Here is an 18397-nt window from a genome sequence, read left to right on the forward strand (position 1 = left end):
AAACTATATTTCCTTTGAGGATATCACTAAGACCCAGTTAGGCTATATATATAAATGAGCTATCTGAGAAGCACATCTTCTAAATAGCAGCCCAAGAGATCTCTCGGCCTAAAAACCTAGTTACTATCATTAAACATCACATGGGTGTGTCAGAGGATCGTATTTGTGGACCGATATTTACCATATATGATGTCTCCATACTGATGTGATTGATGGATGTGGTATAGGCATGATGATGGGACATATTGATTGATTGTAGGATACTGCCTCATTAATATACGATTAATGCGGTATAGTCAAGGAGCTTGTATAGGTGCCAGTCAAAGTCCGTGGATGGTTAGAGAGCTGACTGGCTAGCCTAGAAGTGCCTCATATTCCCGATTGGCCCTATTGATCGGACAATTCCCACATGGATCCCTCTCCCGACATAGACAATTCCTGTTGGACTCAGTGTCCCACATTCTTGATTGGCCTTGCAGATCAGACATGTTCCACGTGGACCCCACTCACATCATTGACCGGGTTCCTATGGGACTCAACGCCCCATATTCTAGATCGGCCTTGCCGATCAAACAAGTCCCACGTGGACACCTCTCCTGACATATACTAGATTCCTGGGAGACCCAGCTCGCTTCCCTCCCGATCGGCCTTGTCGATTGGAAGTGCTATCTGTGGGACAATTCCAGGTTGATCGAATTCGCTCGGGGCTCTGTTCCCACTCTCTCGATAGGACGAGCCCTAAAAAAAAGCCAATGTTGACTTGCTAGACCGCTCATCAAACTATATTTCCTTTGAGAATATCACTAAGACCCAGTTAGGCTATATATATAAATGAGCTCTCTGAGAAGCTCATCTTCTAAATAGCAGCCCAAGAGATCTCCTGGCCTAAAAACCTAGTTACTATCATTAAACATCACATGGATATGTCAGAGGATCATATTTGTGGACCGATACTTACCATATATGATGTCTCCATACTGATGTGATTGATGGATGCAGTATAGGCATGATGATGGGACAGATTGATCGATTGTAGGATACTGCCTCATTAATATGGAGATTGTGAGAGACATTAAGGGGGTCCTTCTCCATTGGCATAGGTACGTACACACACACACACATACACATTTTGTTTCCCTTTTGCTACTTGTATGATCTTTGCACCACCGTCATTGTTGACTGGATCATCAGAGTAGCTGTGTCAAAGACCCCCTGGCCTACTTACTAACGATTTGCTTATCTTCTTAGGAGTTCGTGGACTAGTCAACCTACGAGTCATATCACTGGCGGTCCATCCTCATCGCTTTCAAACAGGATCAAATACTATTCATGTAGTTGGACAAACATTAATCAACTCGATTCAACTAACCCAAACCCAACTAGTGATCTATGGGATATCCTATTGAATAAAAAAATAAGATCATCCAAGTAAACACAACATTAGTGGCAAAACTACATTATGATCAAAAATATTTCAAGTCAAACATTGCACATATTACAATGTCCATCGAAGTCAATCAAACCAGACGAGTATTATTATTTTTAGCTAAGAAAATTATACAATCCTTTTGCTATTGATTCATCTTAGGACTTAATACTATGCTCTTTCATTTTATTTCTATGCAGTATTTACACACACACAACCAATCTATAATTTATAATTTTCAAAATGGATTAGTAGTTTTAAATTTCATTTTTTGTCATGAGGCTTAATAATGAATTATCTAGTATATGGTAATCTTCATGATCATGTCAGTCTTATATTATCTAGAGGATCACTTACGGATCAAATTGAGCTTTGGTTGTAGAAGTCTGTCCATTAATATGAAGATTTACTACTTAACAGTTTGTGGGCGGTTGATGAGGGAGATAAACTCTGTCGATGCAAATAAGACAATCTTTCAACAATTAATTGGCAAGATAAAATAAACTGGTTCATGTTCTAAATTTTATTTTATTTTTTTCTTAAATATATATATATATATATATATATATATATATATATATATATATATATATATATTTGCTTGCCACGAGATCGAATTGTATGGAGAAGGTAAAAGAACTTACACAGGCATTATGTGCATGTTGAGGTAAATTCCAGTACTCAGTTCTCGAGAATTGACCCTTGACCATTACATCAGAGATGTCATACGGTCATCGTCTGCACTATGCCCTGGTGCATATTATTTTTTTTTCTTTTAGGTTGATGCACTTGTTTTTTTTATTTATAGTTTTACCATTTCTGTATGCTTAGTCTGTTTGCTTACCACAAAGATGGAATTGTTGCAAAACCCGTAAAAAAAAAAAGCTCCTTTAACATCAATGGTCAACTAAGGCACACAATCTATCTAATTTGGCATTTTTGGTCCTAGATTTATCGTGTTATTCATATGTTATCGTTCAATGTGGCTGTTCATATGGGATTGTATGTGCTATGCTGAATTTACTTTTCTAAGACCAATTTAAAGTCATAGAGCTTAGCCATTAAAATGAACCATTGGGAATAAAGATGAAGGAGAAATGGTAGGACTTCATCTGCTGTAGTGAATTTTATTGTAACCAAGTTTGATGGCACATGAAAGATCAGTAATATTTTCTATTCAATTGTGAGGTACGGTTGTGGTGGTAAAACATGTTGATAAACACAAGGCCTGCAAGCACAATCTAATCGAGTCTATCCAGGGAGAAATAAAGTAAGAGTCAACTCCCCTTGATATGATTGAAACCACACAAGCTTAGAACGCGGTTTGATTTGGATGGACTCGTGCTCCATTGAGGAATATTTCAACTATGATTTGATTGAGCCCGTGCATCATGGTACAAAGTTTGAAGAAAATTGAAGTTCCATCCCATTCCCACCCCAATAAGCATATATATGCATCCTTGATAAAGTTCGAGACGCTACGATTATTAGGCTACTACACCTTAGTGTAAGCAGTATAATTGATTAATCATCATCGACTATGAAGCATAATTAAGATTTTTCATTTTCGTAAAAGATCAACAGTTTATCAATTACTAATTGAGCATCAAAAACTTGAATTGGTTGCAACACACACATTCTGCAAACCTTGCAATAGAAATTAATTAGCTTTTTACATGTTCAACAAATTCACACACAAAAGTGAGAAATCACAATCAAAACTATTTTCAAGGTTAGGTCACGGTAGGGAAACAAAGCAGCAAGTTCTGTGCTAAATACTCATAACACGGTCAAATGTTGTGTGAAGATCACTTGCAAAGAATCTTTAGGCTCTGGAAGCAACTTCTCCTTGATGATAGAAAAGCATCCCCTCCCACATCATCTCTCTGGTCTTCCTCAACATCATCATCAAAACCAAGATCGACGGGGCCATCGGTAGCAGGATCAAACAGGGGGTCGTAGAATGAAGCCATATAAGGATGTTGTAGTGCCTCAGTGACATCGATTCTCTTTGATGGATCAAAAACTAACATCTTCTTCAGCAAGTCGATGGCAAAGGGATTGGCATGGGGGTATATGCTAGCGAAAGGAATGCCTAGATTCTGTGGCAGTGACTTGATGTACTTGCGAATATGTTCATTGCCAACGGAGTTGAGATCAACATCACCCTTGATGCCAAGAACATTGACAATGAGCTCGAGTTGGTTGATATCGTCAGTGCCGAGAAAGAGAGGTTTGCGCCCAAGTTGCTCAGCTACAATGCAACCAACAGACTACATAGCAATGGAAGTATCGTATCTATCTGAGCAAACGAGCAGCTCTGGTGCTCGATTCCATTGAGTAGCAATATATGAACTCATTCCTCAGGCACTTTGAGTCATGGAACGAGCTAGTCTGAAATCACCGATTTGAAGCTTGCAATCGGTGCCATTGACAAAAAGATTCTCTGGCTTCAAGTCTGTGAATTACATTGGCCGAGTGAAGATACTTCAGTCCTTGAAGCAACTGTATTAAGAAAATTAATTCATTGTTACACCTACACTTTCATCCTCAGCCGATGCCTTCTACCTCATTCGATGTCTGAGTGGGAGGAGAGTTCAATGCATGCTCCCTCTGAACATGAGGTCAATCTTCAGGACCTCACTCTTTCGGATAGGACATTGACAGATCCTCCGATGTAGATTGACTACATCGTGGCGTTGACAATATCTTCTCTACCTCCTCCACCAACAGAGTCGATTGGGCCTCGTGATAAAGGCCTCTACTCACAAATTGGATATACGCCCAAATCAAAATTCAAGTCAAGCTTGCAAGGGTCTGAGCCCGTTAAGGTCAGCGCTACATTCAAGTTGTCTTCTCACAAATGGCTCTGTGCACCAATCCTTCTGAACTCTTCGCACCCCAACATACAATCAGGATGAAAGGTCCCCTAGCCTAGACCTGAGCCGACTGCTTGGCACACACGCCCGAACGCTCTCCATAAGAACTGACCGATCGCTTCTCTTAAGATGTCACCGGGGTGAGCGTTTTCTTTTAGTAGATTTTCCCTTTTTCTTTTTTTTTTTACTTTTCCTTAACCTTCCCTTTTCATCATTTTTGGGTGGTAGGATTGGCCCTATGCCAAAAGATGGCAGAAATGAGTCATGCCTATCGGACCTAGGGTTCCACTCGATAGAGGCAGGAACTTCCTCTACCTCCCCCGATCGACTTCGTGTAGAGATGACCCATCCTAAAAAGGATTTGGAGGTCCATGGTGGACTACTACTAAGGGCCGAGAAGGTTGTCACTAAGGAGAAGGAGAGAGGACTCACGCAGGAGGCTAAATTGGAGAAGCTCCAGAGACAAGTATAGACCGCCGAATCCCGCCCTAAGTCCGAGACTGCCCGCAAAATAAGGACCATATCTGATATGGACCAGAAGAATGTCAAGGCCAGGGCACTTGCTGAGAAGCTAAAAGAAGTAAAGACCACTCACGCTTTTGAACTGGCTAACAAGGTAGTGGAATTGATTACGAAGGAGTTGTAGATTGAGGAGAAACAATAAGTCTTTGATAGCAAGGACGCCGAGATGGAGGAGTTAAAGACTGAGCTGGCCAACTCTAAGGCAAGAGAAGTCGATCGGTTTGAAGCCCATAGAGTGGGCTATCTCCATTCTCATGCATTTAATCTCCTCCTCAGCTGGTGGACTTCCAAGATGTTTACCTTCAGCGTGGAAGGCGCTATCAAGCAGCTCAAATAGGTTGGCCACCTTACAGTGGACCTCCTAACCAACTTCATCAGCTGACAAAAGATCTTAGAAGATGTTCCAGATGATGCCTTCTCGGACTTTGATGAAGGGTTGTAAGAACTTTTACTTTCGGGGTTTTATCCCCTTGGTGTTGTAAGATCTCGTACTACTTTGCTATGAATATCTTTTTATTATTTTTTGGCTCTCGTATTCTTTTGTTTATGTTGTGTCGAACTATATGTATGAATTTATCCAAGTAGCACTTAAAAAGATGTCGCACGACTAAGCATCACCTCGACTGATCAGACCCTTGGCTAGGCAATCTTCTAAGTGGCACAACTTGTTTGAGGGTTTATCAGGAAAACACTGAATAAGCAAACAAAAAGTAGCTAATTTTTGGTCGCCTCAACTTTATCATGAATGTGAGGTGCTCAACCCCTCAGGCATTTTCCCATGAGCAGCAGACAGTGGAATTCTAGGCTAAAACCTCAGCCATAACCCAACTTCCCTATCCCCGAGCAAGTGGCAATGCATCATTAAGCATACGACCGAGCAATGGAGAAACTATACTATTAATCTGCATCTTTAATGGGTGCACTTCTGGTGTACTTGAGTCTCCGACTGGATGTCCGAAGGGCATAAAGAAACCTGCTTATAACTCGGCACGGAGGCATGGGACTTTGGAATGGAACCTTTGACTGAATGGTTGAAGTGCATGGGGAAATCCGCTTTAATTCAGCATGAGAGTCTGAGACTTGGGCATGTAAGCAGACACATTTATAACTCAGCCGAGCGGCCTGAGAGTCTGGAGATTTACCTTCGATCAGACGATCGAAAGGCACTGGAAACCTCGCTTGTAACTCGACGCCAAGGATCGAGACTCTGAGACTTAGGCATGTGAGCATGTACGCTTATAACTCGGTAGAGAGCCTCGAGAGTTTGGAAATTTACCTTCGGCCAAATAGTCGAAGGGCACGGGGAAATCCGCTTATAACTTGGAGCGGCGGCACGAGAGTCTGAGACTTGGGCGGTGAGTAGGTACGCTTATAACTCAGTTGAGAGGCTCGAGAATCTAGAAATTTACCTCCGACCGGATGGTCAAAGAGCACAGGAAAACCAGCTTATAACTCAGCACAGAGGTACTAGAGTATGGGACTTGGGTGCGTGAGCATGCACGCTTATAATTTAGCAGAGAGGTCCGAGAGTCTAGATCTTGGGGCGCATGAGCAAGCATGTTTATAACTAAACCAAGCAACATGAGAGTCTAGAATTTGGGTGCATGAGTAAACACACTTATAACTTGGTCGAGAGGTCTGTGAGTCTGGATCTTGGGGTGCGTGAGCAAGCACGCTTATAACTCGGCCGAGCAGTATGAGAGTGGAATTTGGGTGGGTGAGTATGCACACTTATAACTCGGTCGAAAGGTTTGATGCTACAATTGCTAGAAAGAAGGTCACATAAAGAATGAGCTCAAGAAGGAGAAAGAAAAAGGGCCAAGGTGAACGAAGCACAAGAATCTCAAGGCCACCTGGGATGAAAGTTCTTCATCATCAGAATCCGAGATAAAAGCTTACACTGGACTAGCACTAATGGTGAGTCGCGAAGAATAAGGTAACTCAAAAGCAAGCATCGATTAAGGGGGAGCCACATCAGAAGACAACAATGATGAAGGGGGAGAATCGAGCTTCAATCTGATATGGTAAATGAGATATGTCTTTTACCTCCTAATCAATCATATTCATGTATAAAATCTATGTGTAAGGCTCTATGTAAACTTAAAATAAAAAATTAAAAATTAAAAATTAAAAAGGAAAATTTTAGAATTAAGAGTAACCTTAGCAGAATCTTGTCGATCAGAAGATTTCGACAAATTTAAAGTTAAAAATGAAAAGTTAAAGGATCAAATAGAAAAACTAGAAAAAGATCATTTATGCAAACACGTTCAAAATTCTAGGAACTATTAAGGGTTAAATTGATATTTTAAATATCACAATGGCCAAATTAGAAAAGTAACAAGGAAATATATTTCAAGAAAAATCTTGATTAATCTAGTAGGTAGGAATCTATATTGGATTCCTAAATTATACTTAGGTTAAATCTTTACACATGTTTTAATTTTAATTTGTCTTAATATTTTCTTTTCTTTGCATGCTTAAAATTGTTTAATTTTTCAAATAAATTGTCTCATATCCTTTTGTTCGAAATTAATTAGATTTTAATTTTTTTGTTGTGAAAAAGGAATTTATTACTTATTGATAGAAAAAATTGAGAATTTTTTTACCATCAAATAATTTTTTATAAATTTTTTAATGAAAATTATATTTTAATATTTAAAAAGGTTTTGCAAGTTATTTTTGTAAAAAATTATTTTTCTATTATAAAATATTATGTTTTTTGCTATAAGAAAAGTTTTTAATATTTTTTGTCTGTTAACTGATTTATTTTGAATTAATTACCAAAAATAATGCTCTTATAATTAAAAATTATCTAGATACTATCTTTGAAAATTTTAGTTTTTCTCTAGATACACATTAGATTTTCTATATTCAAAAAATTATCATGATTTTTAGATATCAAATTTTATTTTTAAGCATTTAATTATGAAAATTGGTATCTTTGATTAAATAATTTGTACTAGCCAAAATCAATATTTATTTGTCATCAAATTTTTTATTTTGACTTTTTTGTTTCTATTTGACCATTAGAAAATTTTTCAGTATTTTTGAAAACTTAAAAATAATTTTGAAATTATTTTTACCAAAACTGATTGTTTTTAACTGTTGGAAATTTGTATAGTCATAAAATAATTTTTGAAAAAATCTTCTCAAACTTAGATTTTTTTTTATAGTTTTTTTAACCCCTAATTTTTTGATATGATCAAAGGGGGAGAGTAATTTAGGGGGAGATACTTTGCAATACTTTTCTTTTGTACTTAATAGAAATATCCTACTTGTAATAATTGTCAAATTATTATATTATTACAATAATTACTTATTTATATTTTGATTAACCTTAACTTAATTTGGGTTGATGCACATCAAAAAGGAAGAAATTGTGAATACTCCAGATTGGTTTTGATGTAGTTAACCAAGTCAAGTTAAGTCCTGTTGTGTTTTGATCCCTGTGTCTAAGTGTGTAGGAATTTAGGAATACAAGAAGTCAATAAGAAGATGTCGACGACGAGAAGGATGACACGAGAATCGAGTCAATGGGCTCGGTGCATCTTATGGACTAGAAGTTACGGAAGAGTATACCGGTAGAATGAGAAGGATGCATAGTACTTCCGAGGGACGAGAAGCCGGAGCGGAAGACTACTCGAGGACAAGGCCGAAGTTAGGTTCAGGTGACCTCAACTTTGAATTGTCAGATAATCACCCAAGCATTCAGAGCTAAAGTCGGACAAAGTCAATGCTAAGTTGACCTTGTCCAAGCGCATGGACCAAGTCCAGGCTCCCAGAGTCCGGGCGCTTGGACCCCCTGAGACCGCAGGGGTGCCTCAATGAGCCGTTACTACGGATGATGTCGTATGTCCATGTCAGCAACACTCCAGGTACCAGGACCGGATCTAGGTGCTCAGGCGAGGATAAAGTTTTATTTACTTAGTCATTTCGAGCAGATGAGAAGCACCGCTAGGGGCGCCCAGACTGGGTCCAGGCGCCCACAATCGCTGTTGGTTGCTACTCGGAAAGCCTAACTATTCCACTGTACAAAAATTTTGTACAAAGGTCTGAACCTTTTCCTAGCTACCATGTGTTCTTTTAAATTAAACTTGGATCACCTGCGGAACTTAACACGTTTGATCCTAAGTTTAACTTATTTGTTCTTTTAGGTTTAGACTTGGATCTCCTGCAGAACTTAACACGTTCGATCCAAATCACCTAGGTCACGAAGATAATTAAATATCTATTTCCAAAATCGGCTTCCAGTACTGCATGGCGAGGCACTTGGCCTTCTTGGATATGAGAGCAACCACTACCGACTAGACAAAGCCTTTTAAGGAAATTAAATATTTAACCTTCCCATAGTAACCCTAGGTTAACCACTAAGAACAATCAAATCACAAGGAAAAGAAAAAAATAAAAGAACACAACTTCGAAAACTAATTCGAAAAACTAGAATCGCATGCCTCTTGTATTTGGTATTTTTTTTACAAAGAAACAAAACTAACATGATGCGAAAAACAATTATTAGTTATACCTTTCTTTGTGGATAATGACCTCTTGATCTTCTACCGTATTCCTCTTCTAATCTCGGATGTTGTGTGGGCAACGATCTTCCGAGAGGAGAACCACCTAACACTTTCTTCTTCTTCCTTCAAGTTTCGGCCAAGCACAAAAACTCCTAAGGATGAAGAACCTTTTCCACCAACCAAGCTCCAAGGGATGTAAGCTTCCTCTTCTTCTTCTCCAAGCTAGGATTCGGCCACCACTTGAATTCCAAGAGGAAGAGGAGGTTCAGCCACAAAGATGGAGAGAAGAGAAAAGGAATAGGCCGGCCACACCAAGGAAGAAAAGAGGGAGAAATAGAATAGAGATTGTATCCATGAAAGCACCCAAACCCCCTCTTTTATAATCCTTAGCCTTGGCAAATAAGGAAAATTTAATAAAATTTTCCTTAATTCTTTTGCCATTGAAAAGGAAAATTTTAATTAATTAAAATTAAAATCCTTTTCTTAATGCATATGGCCGGCCACATCAAAACAAGCAAACAAGGAAATTTTTCGCTAGAAAAATTAAAGCTTCCTAATTTGCTTCTGAAAAAATTTTAAAATAAAATTTCTCTTTAATAATCCCTTCATGGTTGATGTTATAAAAGGAAATTTCTATAATTTTAAAATTTATCTTTTCAACATGTGGATGATTTATAAATAAGGAAAGTTTTTAAAATCAACCTTTTAATCTACAAATAAGGAAAGAGATTTAACTCTTCTCTTAATCTTTTGTAGAATCTTATAAAAGGAAATATTTTAATTTTTAAACTCTCTTTTAAATCATGTATTCCACATAAGAAAAATTTTAAAATTAAAATTCCTTTTCTATTTTTAATGGCCGACCACACATAGATTGAACCCATGCTTGGGTCGACCACAATCATTCCCATCTAAACATGGTTTGGCCGGCCCTTGCTTGGGCTCCAAGCAAGGCTTGGCCGGCCCCTTTTAGATGGGTACGAAGGTGGGTATAGGTGGGTATAGTACTCTATAATTAAGAGGCTACGATAGGGACCGAGAGGAGGAATTGGTTTTGGTCTCCTGATAAAATTAAGTATCCCGTGTTCGCCCCGAACACACAACTTAATTTTATCAATAATAATTCATCCACTAGAGAACTATTATTGAACTACCGCACCAATCCCAAATTACATTTTGGGCTCCTTCTTATTATGAGTGTGTTAGTCTCCCTGTGTTTAAGATAATGAATGTCCACTAATTAAATGAGTTAATGACAACTCACTTAATTAATATCTTAGTCCAAGAGTAGTACCACTCAACCTTATCATCATGTCGGACTAAGTCCACCTGCAGGGTTTAACATAACAATCCTTATGAGCTCCTCTTGGGGACATTCTCAACCTAGATTTCTAGGACACAATTTCCTTTTATAATCAAAAACACACACTATATGTAATATCATTTCCCAACTTATCGGGCTTATTGATTTATCAAACTAAATCTCACCCATTGATAAATTAAAGAAATAAATATCAAATATATGTGCTTGTTATTATATTAGGATTAAGAGCACACACTTCCATAATAACTGAGGTCTTTGTTCCTGATCCGGTTGTAAGAACAGGGGCCCCCCGTCCGGTGGAGTCAACGCCACGTGCAAGGCAAAGTGGCAGGTGGCCGGCCGGAGAGGGATGGGTTCGACCGGCAGGGCGGCCAGCCGGTGTCTAGTTGATGGTTGAAGGCGCCCTGTCGAAAGTTAGGGTTCCGACGCTCAGCGGACAAGATCGCAGGGCCGATCGGACTGCACGCTCGGCCAAAGCCATCAGGTAGCATACTGCTAATAGTCTCCACAAAGCACGTGATTGAGAATCTCCCTAAGTAAACCACCGTATACGTCCGGCCGGATATTGCGGAAGCTGGCCGGCCGGACGCTCTCCAGGGAGTAAGGACAAAAGGACAAGTGACATCTTTTTCTGACAGCGGGTATGTTCCACATGTAGGCCATACTCCAAATCTTATGACAGGGGGTTCCGCTGTCCCATCGAGGGCATGCTTGGACTGTACCAGTATGGGTCAGGTAAGCTCACTGACAAGCCCTTACTAGGGTATGGGCCGCGGACATGTGTACACCTCGGTATGTGTACACTCGCTTCTCCGTTGCCCTATATAAATGCCCTCATCCTTCGTCGGAGGTACGCGTTCTGATATTTCGAGAGCCACTTTTTCACTGCTTGCTTGCCTGACTTGAGCGTCGGAGGGTTGTTGCCGGGAACCCCTTCCCGGCCCGACTTTTGTGCAGGCTCACCGGCGATTCGTGCGACCAGACGGAGGCCTACGTCATCGACTAGGAGAGCGCCACGTGCCCAGCATCCGTTGGTTCAGCGATTCGGACAGGATCAATTTAGCGCCGTCTGTGGGAACGCTCCTGCATCCGAGCGGAAGCAATGGACGAAGCTGGACGACAACACACGGTGACGCTTTCCACGGAAGAACTCGACGCTCTGATCGAGTTGAGGGCCGCCAAGCTCGTGGAGCAAAAATAGAAAGCACCAGCCGAGCAGCCTGAGCAGCAAGCCACATCCGCTTCAGGTGGCCGAGCGGAAGCACCACCAGCCACGGTTCCATTCCATCGAGCTTTATTCCGCACCCCTGAAGCCACAGCAACTAATCGAGATCGGGGATCATCTTCGGATGAAATGCCAAGACGAGATAGCAGAAAAGGAAAAGCCCCCCGAGCAGATGCATCGCCCGAGCGGATCAACCGCCAATTTTCAGAGGCTATTCTAAGAGACCCTTTGCCCAAGCACTATGTGCCTCCGACGATCGGCGAGTACAATGGAACCAGCGACCTGGATGATCATTTAGGTAAATTCGATAACACCACAACTCTGCATCAATACACAGATGGGGTGAAGTGTCGAGTTTTCCTCACCACCCTTTCCGGATCGGCTCGACGATGGTTTCAGAGGCTGCCGGACGGATCCATCACAAGCTTCAAGGACTTCCGAACAGCCTTCCTCCATCATTTTGCAAGCAGTCGGTGCTATCAAAAAATCAGCGTTAGTCTGTTTGTCATCAAACAGGAAGCCCGCGAATCGCTCAGAGCTTACATCCAGCGGTTCAACAGAGTGGCCATGGACATTCCAACGGCCACCTCGGAGACCATGATGAATGCCTTCACACAAGGCCTCGTGGATGGGGATTTCTTCCGGTCACTCATTCGAAAGCCGGCCCGAGACTACGACCACATGCTGCACCGGGCTAACGAATACATCAACGTGGAGGAAGCACAAGCAGCCCGGAAAAAAGAAACTCCAGCCGAGCGGGCTCCTCATGCCGAACGGAAGCCGCACGCTGCTCATCAGCCACCCAGAGGACCAAAGGGCCGAAGCAATCTGCTCCCCCCATGCTAGGTCCCACGTGCAAGAGGTAGCTGCCGCGCGGCCTAGGCCAAAGAAGAGATGGACCCCGATGTTCTGCTCCTTCCATCGGACGGACACACATAACACCAGGGATTGCCGTAGTCTTCCACTAATCGCCCACCCCGTTCCCAGAGGTGGCGGTCGTCGATCGCCATCAGTCGACAGACGACAGAAGCCTAGTGAAGCCGATCGGACGGTAGCCGACAACAGACTCCCGAGCGGCATCGCTCTCCGAGGCGGGAGAATCTTCGGATGTCTAGGGAACGTCCCCGACCGTCTGCTCGGGAAGAAGAAAATAGAAGCAATACTTCCCGAGGCGAGATCAACATCATAGCTGGTGGGCCGACCGGAGGAGACTCTAACCGAGCAAGAAAGGCGAGCGTCCGGCAGCTCCAGATCCATGCGGTTGGCTGCAGTCAGGAGCGAGGACCCGAAATCAGTTTCGGGCCGGGGACTTGGAAGGAGTTGAAGCCCCACGACGACGCTCTCCTCATCAAAGCGGTAATAGCCAACTACACTATTCACCGCATTTTTGACACAGGAAGCTCGGTCAACATCATATTCAAAAGGCGTTTGATCAACTACAAATTGACCGAGCTGCTGCCCATGACAACCCCTCTATGGTTCACGGGCAATGAAGTCCTACCGGTCGGACAAGCTATCTCACTGGGAGAAGAACCGCTCAAGAGGACGCGAACACAAACTTCGTGATGGTGGACTCTCCTCATCATACTAACGTCATTTTGGGACGGATTTTCGTGAGTTCCGGGCCCACCTTCCACCGGAAGATCAAGTTCCCGTCGAAGACAAAGTGGGAGAAGTACGGGGAGATCAATCGGCCCGGCGATGCTACGTCGAGATGGTCCGAGCAGAAGCAAATTCCGCTCGGAAGTCGCCACGGATCGAGGTGAATGCTATAACTGAAAAGCCTCCCTGTTTAGTTTATGAAGAAAAAGAGGAAGTGCAGATACACCCGACCCGATCGGAGGCCACGACATTCATCGCGTCCAATCTGGAAGCGAGTCAGAAGGAGGAAGTGATCCAATGCCTCCAAAGGAACCATGATGTCTTCGTCTGGTCGACCCATGAGCTGCCCGGAATTTTACCAAGTATAGTGCAGCATGAGCTCCACGTCCGACCGGACGCTCGGCCAGTAAAGCAAAGAAAAAGGGACTTCAGCGCCGAGCAGAATGCTATCATCCGAGCGGAGGTGGAGAAACTCTTGGAGGCCGGCCATATACGCGAGGTCCAGTTCCCGAGCTGGCTGACGAATGTGGTGCTAGTTTCCAAGCCCGGCAACAGGTGGAGAGTGTGCATCGATTTCCGGGACCTTAACAAGGCGTGCCCAAAGGACTTTTACCCCTTGCCCCGAATCGATCAACTGGTGGATTCTACGGCCGGCTGCGAGTTGATATGCATGCTCGACGCCTATCAGGGATATCATCAAGTGTCGCTCACCCGGGAAGATCAAGAAAAAGTTAGTTACATGACGGTCGATGGCACCTACTGCTATAATGTGATGCCGTTCGGATTAAAGAACGCGGGAGCCACTTATCAACGCTTGATGAACAAAGCGTTCAAGGAGCAGATCGGGCGGAATCTGGAAGTTTATGTGGATGACATTCTTATCAAGTCCGTCCGAGCGGCCGATCTCTTCAAAGACATGGAGGAAACCTTCCGAACGCTGCGGAAATATGCAGTCAAGCTAAATCCCCAGAAGTGCTTGTTCGGAGCAAAAGGAGGGCGTTTTTTAGGTTACATAGTGACCGAGCGGGGTATCGAAGCATATCCCACCAAGGTGAAAGCTCTACAAGACATGCCGCCTCCAAGAAATATGAGGGAAGTGCAGCGTTTGACCGGTCGGATAACTGCTCTCTCCAGGTTCATCTCCAAAACTGCCGACCGGAGCCTTCCTTTTTTCAAGATCTTGCGCAAGGCCACTAAGTTCCACTGGGACGAAGAATGCGATCGGGCGTTCGAAGATTTGAAGGCATATCTGTACTCTCTCCCGGTATTAGCCAAGCCGGCTGCGGGTGAGCCACTTTGTATCTACTTGTCTTCAACCGAGCAAGCAATCGGCTCGGCACTGGTGAGGACGAGCGGAGAAGAGCCTGTGTATTTTCTTAGTCATATTTTAAAAGATGTTGAATCTCTCTACACTGGGCTCGAGAAGCTGGCTTTCGCTCTGGTCCTCGCCGCTCGGCGCCTTCGTCCATACTTCCTGGCGCACACCATCATTGTCAAAACCAATAGCCCGCTCGGGCGTGTATTAATGAATCCAGAAGCATCCGGGCGGCTCATCAAATGGACGACGGAGTTAAGTGAATTTGACATCCAATACCAGCCCCGCTCGGCAATCAAAGCGCAATCCTTGGCTGACTTTGTGACTGAGGTGCATAATTCAGAGTCGAAAGCTATGTGGAAAATATTTGTGGACGGATCGTCCACTCGGCTCGGAAGCGGGATTGGAATACTGTTGCTCTCCCCTCAAGAAGAAAAGATGCACTTATCCGTCCGGCTGGATTATAAAGCTACAAACAACGAAGCAGAGTATGAGGCCCTCATAGCCGGATTGCAGACAGCACGGCATGTGGGAGCCGGTCGGGTAACGCTCCATTCGGATTCGCAGTTGGCCGCTCAGCAGCTCTCTGGCACCTTTGAAATCAACAGCGCTCGGCTCAAGCTCTACGCTGAAGCCTTTGAGAAGCTCAAAGCCAATTTTAGAGAAGTCATTGTTCGGAAGATACCCCGATCGGAGAACCAAGCCACCGATGAGTTGGCCAAACTCGCAAGCTCAATAACGCCGGTCGCCATCCAGCAGCCAATTGAACAAGTTTCGCTGGTGGCTCATGTCGACCGGATGGAGGGCCTCTCGTTTCCGAGAGACTGACGGACACCCATCATGGAGTTCCTCCGCTCGGGTTCTACGTCGTCCGATCGGGATGAGTCCCAGCTACTAAGGAGGAGAGCCGGTCGGTTCACGCTCATTGGAGATCAACTATACAAGAAGGCTTTCTCCCGCCCGCTTCTGAAATGCGTGAGTTCAGAAGATGCAGCATACATCCTCCAAGAAGTGCATCAAGGGTCGTGTGGGGACATCCGGGCGGGCGATGACTAGCCAAAAAGATACTGCTGGCCGGATACTTCTGGCCAACTTTACAAGCAGACGCCGCTCGGAACGTCGCGAGGTGCCTTTCTTGTCAAAAGTATCATAATTTCTCTCACCGACTGGCGGAAGAAATGAAGGCCGCAACTGTCTCTTGTCCGTTCGACCAATGGGGAATGGATATTGTGGGTCCGCTTCCCATGGCGATCGGGCAGCGGAAATTTTTACTAGTAGCAGTCGATTATTTTTCCAAATGGGTGGAGGCCGAGCCGCTATCACCGAGCAGATGGTCAAGAAGTTTATCTGGCAGAACATCATCTGTCGGTTCGACATCCCCCGACGACTTATTTCCGATAACGGGCGGCAGTTCACAGGAAAATTGCTTGAAGATTGGTGCAAAAGCTATGGCATCGAGCAACACTTCACATCTGTAGCCTATCCCCAAAGCAACGGTCAAGCCGAAGTAGCCAATCGGGAAATTCTTCGCATTCTGCGCGCTCGGCTCGACCATTTGGGGGGGAAGTTGGGGGGATGAAGTGTCGGGCGTCCTATGGGCCATCCGAACGACTCCAAAGGAAGGAACGGGCGTCATGCCTTTTCATCTGGTATACGGCGGCGAAGCGGTGATTCCCGTGGAAGTCGGTGTCGAGTCCGTCCGAATCCAGAATTACGATGAGGGCAATGCCGAGCGGAGGAACATGGAGCTGGATTTGGTTGATGAAGAGCGAGCGAAGGCTTCCGTCCGGCTGATGGCGTACCGTCAACGGATGAAACAAAACTACAACAGGCGCGTAATCCCCAGATCATTCCAGGTCGGCGACCTTGTCTGGAAGAAAGTCAAGCCGGTCGGCGACGTCAGTAAGCTGGCAGCTCCCTGGGCGGGCCCCTTCAAGGTCATCGAAAAGCTCCGCTCGGGCGCTTACTATTTGGAGGATGAAGATGGGCGGCAGCTGGATCGGCCATGGAGCGCGAATCATCTCCAGCCTTATCGAGCCGGATGAGAGGTGCACTAATGTAACTCATTTTTGTGTATATTCTAGCCGCCCATGCCCTTGTAATGCAGGAAGCAGAAATGAATTAAAGAATGGCTAGTGTGTCCGCCGAGCGGCTATGTTAAAGTTAGCCTTTAAGGCCGTCGAGATCCGACATTAAATATCGAGAGACGAGCCGGTGTCTATAAATAATCCGAGCGGAAGACCGTCGAGCGCCGACGTTAAATATCGAGAGACGAGCCTGCGTTTATAAATATTCCGAGCGGAAGACCGTCGAGCTCCGACGTTAAATATCGATAGACGAGCCGACGTCTATAAATAATCCGAGCGGAAGACCGTCGAGCTCCGACGTTAAATATCGAGAGACGAGCCGGCGTCTATAGACCGTCGAGCTCCGACGTTAAATATCGAGAGACGAGCCGGCGTCTATAAATAATCCGAGCGGAAGACCGTCGAGCTCCGACGTTAAATATCGAGAGACGAGCCGGCGTCTATAAATAATCCGAGCGGAAGGCCGTCGAGCTCCGACGTTAAATATCGAGAGACGAGCCGGCGTCTATAAATAATCCGAGCGGAAGGCCGTCGAGCTCCGACGTTAAATATCGAGAGACGAGCCGGCGTCTATAAATAATCCGAGCGGAGACGCCGAGCTTGACGTTAAATATCGAGAGGAGCCGTCTATAAATAATCGGGCGGAAGACCGTCGAGCGCCGGCGTTAAATATCGAGAGACGAGCCGCCTATAAATAATCCGGCGGAAGACCGTCGAGCGTCGGCGTTAAATATCGAGAGCGAGCCGACGTATAAATAATCGAGCGGAAGACCGTTGAGCTCCGGCGTTAAATATCGAGACGAGGGCGTCTATAAATAATCGGCGGAAGACCGTTGGCGCAGCGTTAAATATCGAGAGCGAGCGGCGTCTATAAATAATCCGGCGGAAGACCGTCGAGATCCGACTTTAAATATCGAGAGACGAGCCGACGTCTATAAATAATCCGAGCGGAAGACCGTCGAGCGCCGACGTTAAATATCGAGAGAATGGCGCTATAAATAATCCGAGCGGAAGACCGTCGAGCGCCGACATTAAATATTGAGAGACGAGCCGGCGTCTATAAATAATCCGAGTGGAAGACCGTCGAGCTCTGAGGTTAAATATCGAGAGACGAGACGACGTCTATAAATAATCCGAGCGGAAGACCGTCGAGCGCCGACGTTAAATATCGAGAGACGAGCCGGCGTCTATAAATAATCCGAGCGGAAGACCGTCGAGCTCCGACGTTAAATATCGAGAGATGAGCCGGCGTCTATAAATAATCCGAGCGGAAGACCGTCGAGCTCCGACATTAAATATCGAGAGACGAGCCGGCGTCTATAAATTATCCGAGCGGAAGACCGTCGAGCGCCGACGTTAAATATCGAGATGAGCCGCGTCTATAAATAATCCGAGCGGAAGACCGTCGAGCTCCGACATTAAATATCGAGAGACGAGCCGGCGTCTATAAATTATCCGAGCGGAAGACCGTCGAGCGCCGACGTTAAATATCGAGAGACGAGC

The 18397-nt window shown here is 44.4% G+C and overlaps 1 pseudogene; it reads right to left on the reverse strand.

The window, feature by feature from the left end:
• Window positions 1–3234: 3234 nt before the first annotated feature.
• LOC122031525 overlaps window positions 3235–18397 on the reverse strand; it is a 36343-nt pseudogene continuing 21180 nt past the window's right edge.

This window comes from Zingiber officinale, chromosome 11A (assembly GCF_018446385.1).
Source record: "Zingiber officinale cultivar Zhangliang chromosome 11A, Zo_v1.1, whole genome shotgun sequence".
Taxonomy (NCBI): domain Eukaryota; kingdom Viridiplantae; phylum Streptophyta; class Magnoliopsida; order Zingiberales; family Zingiberaceae; genus Zingiber; species Zingiber officinale.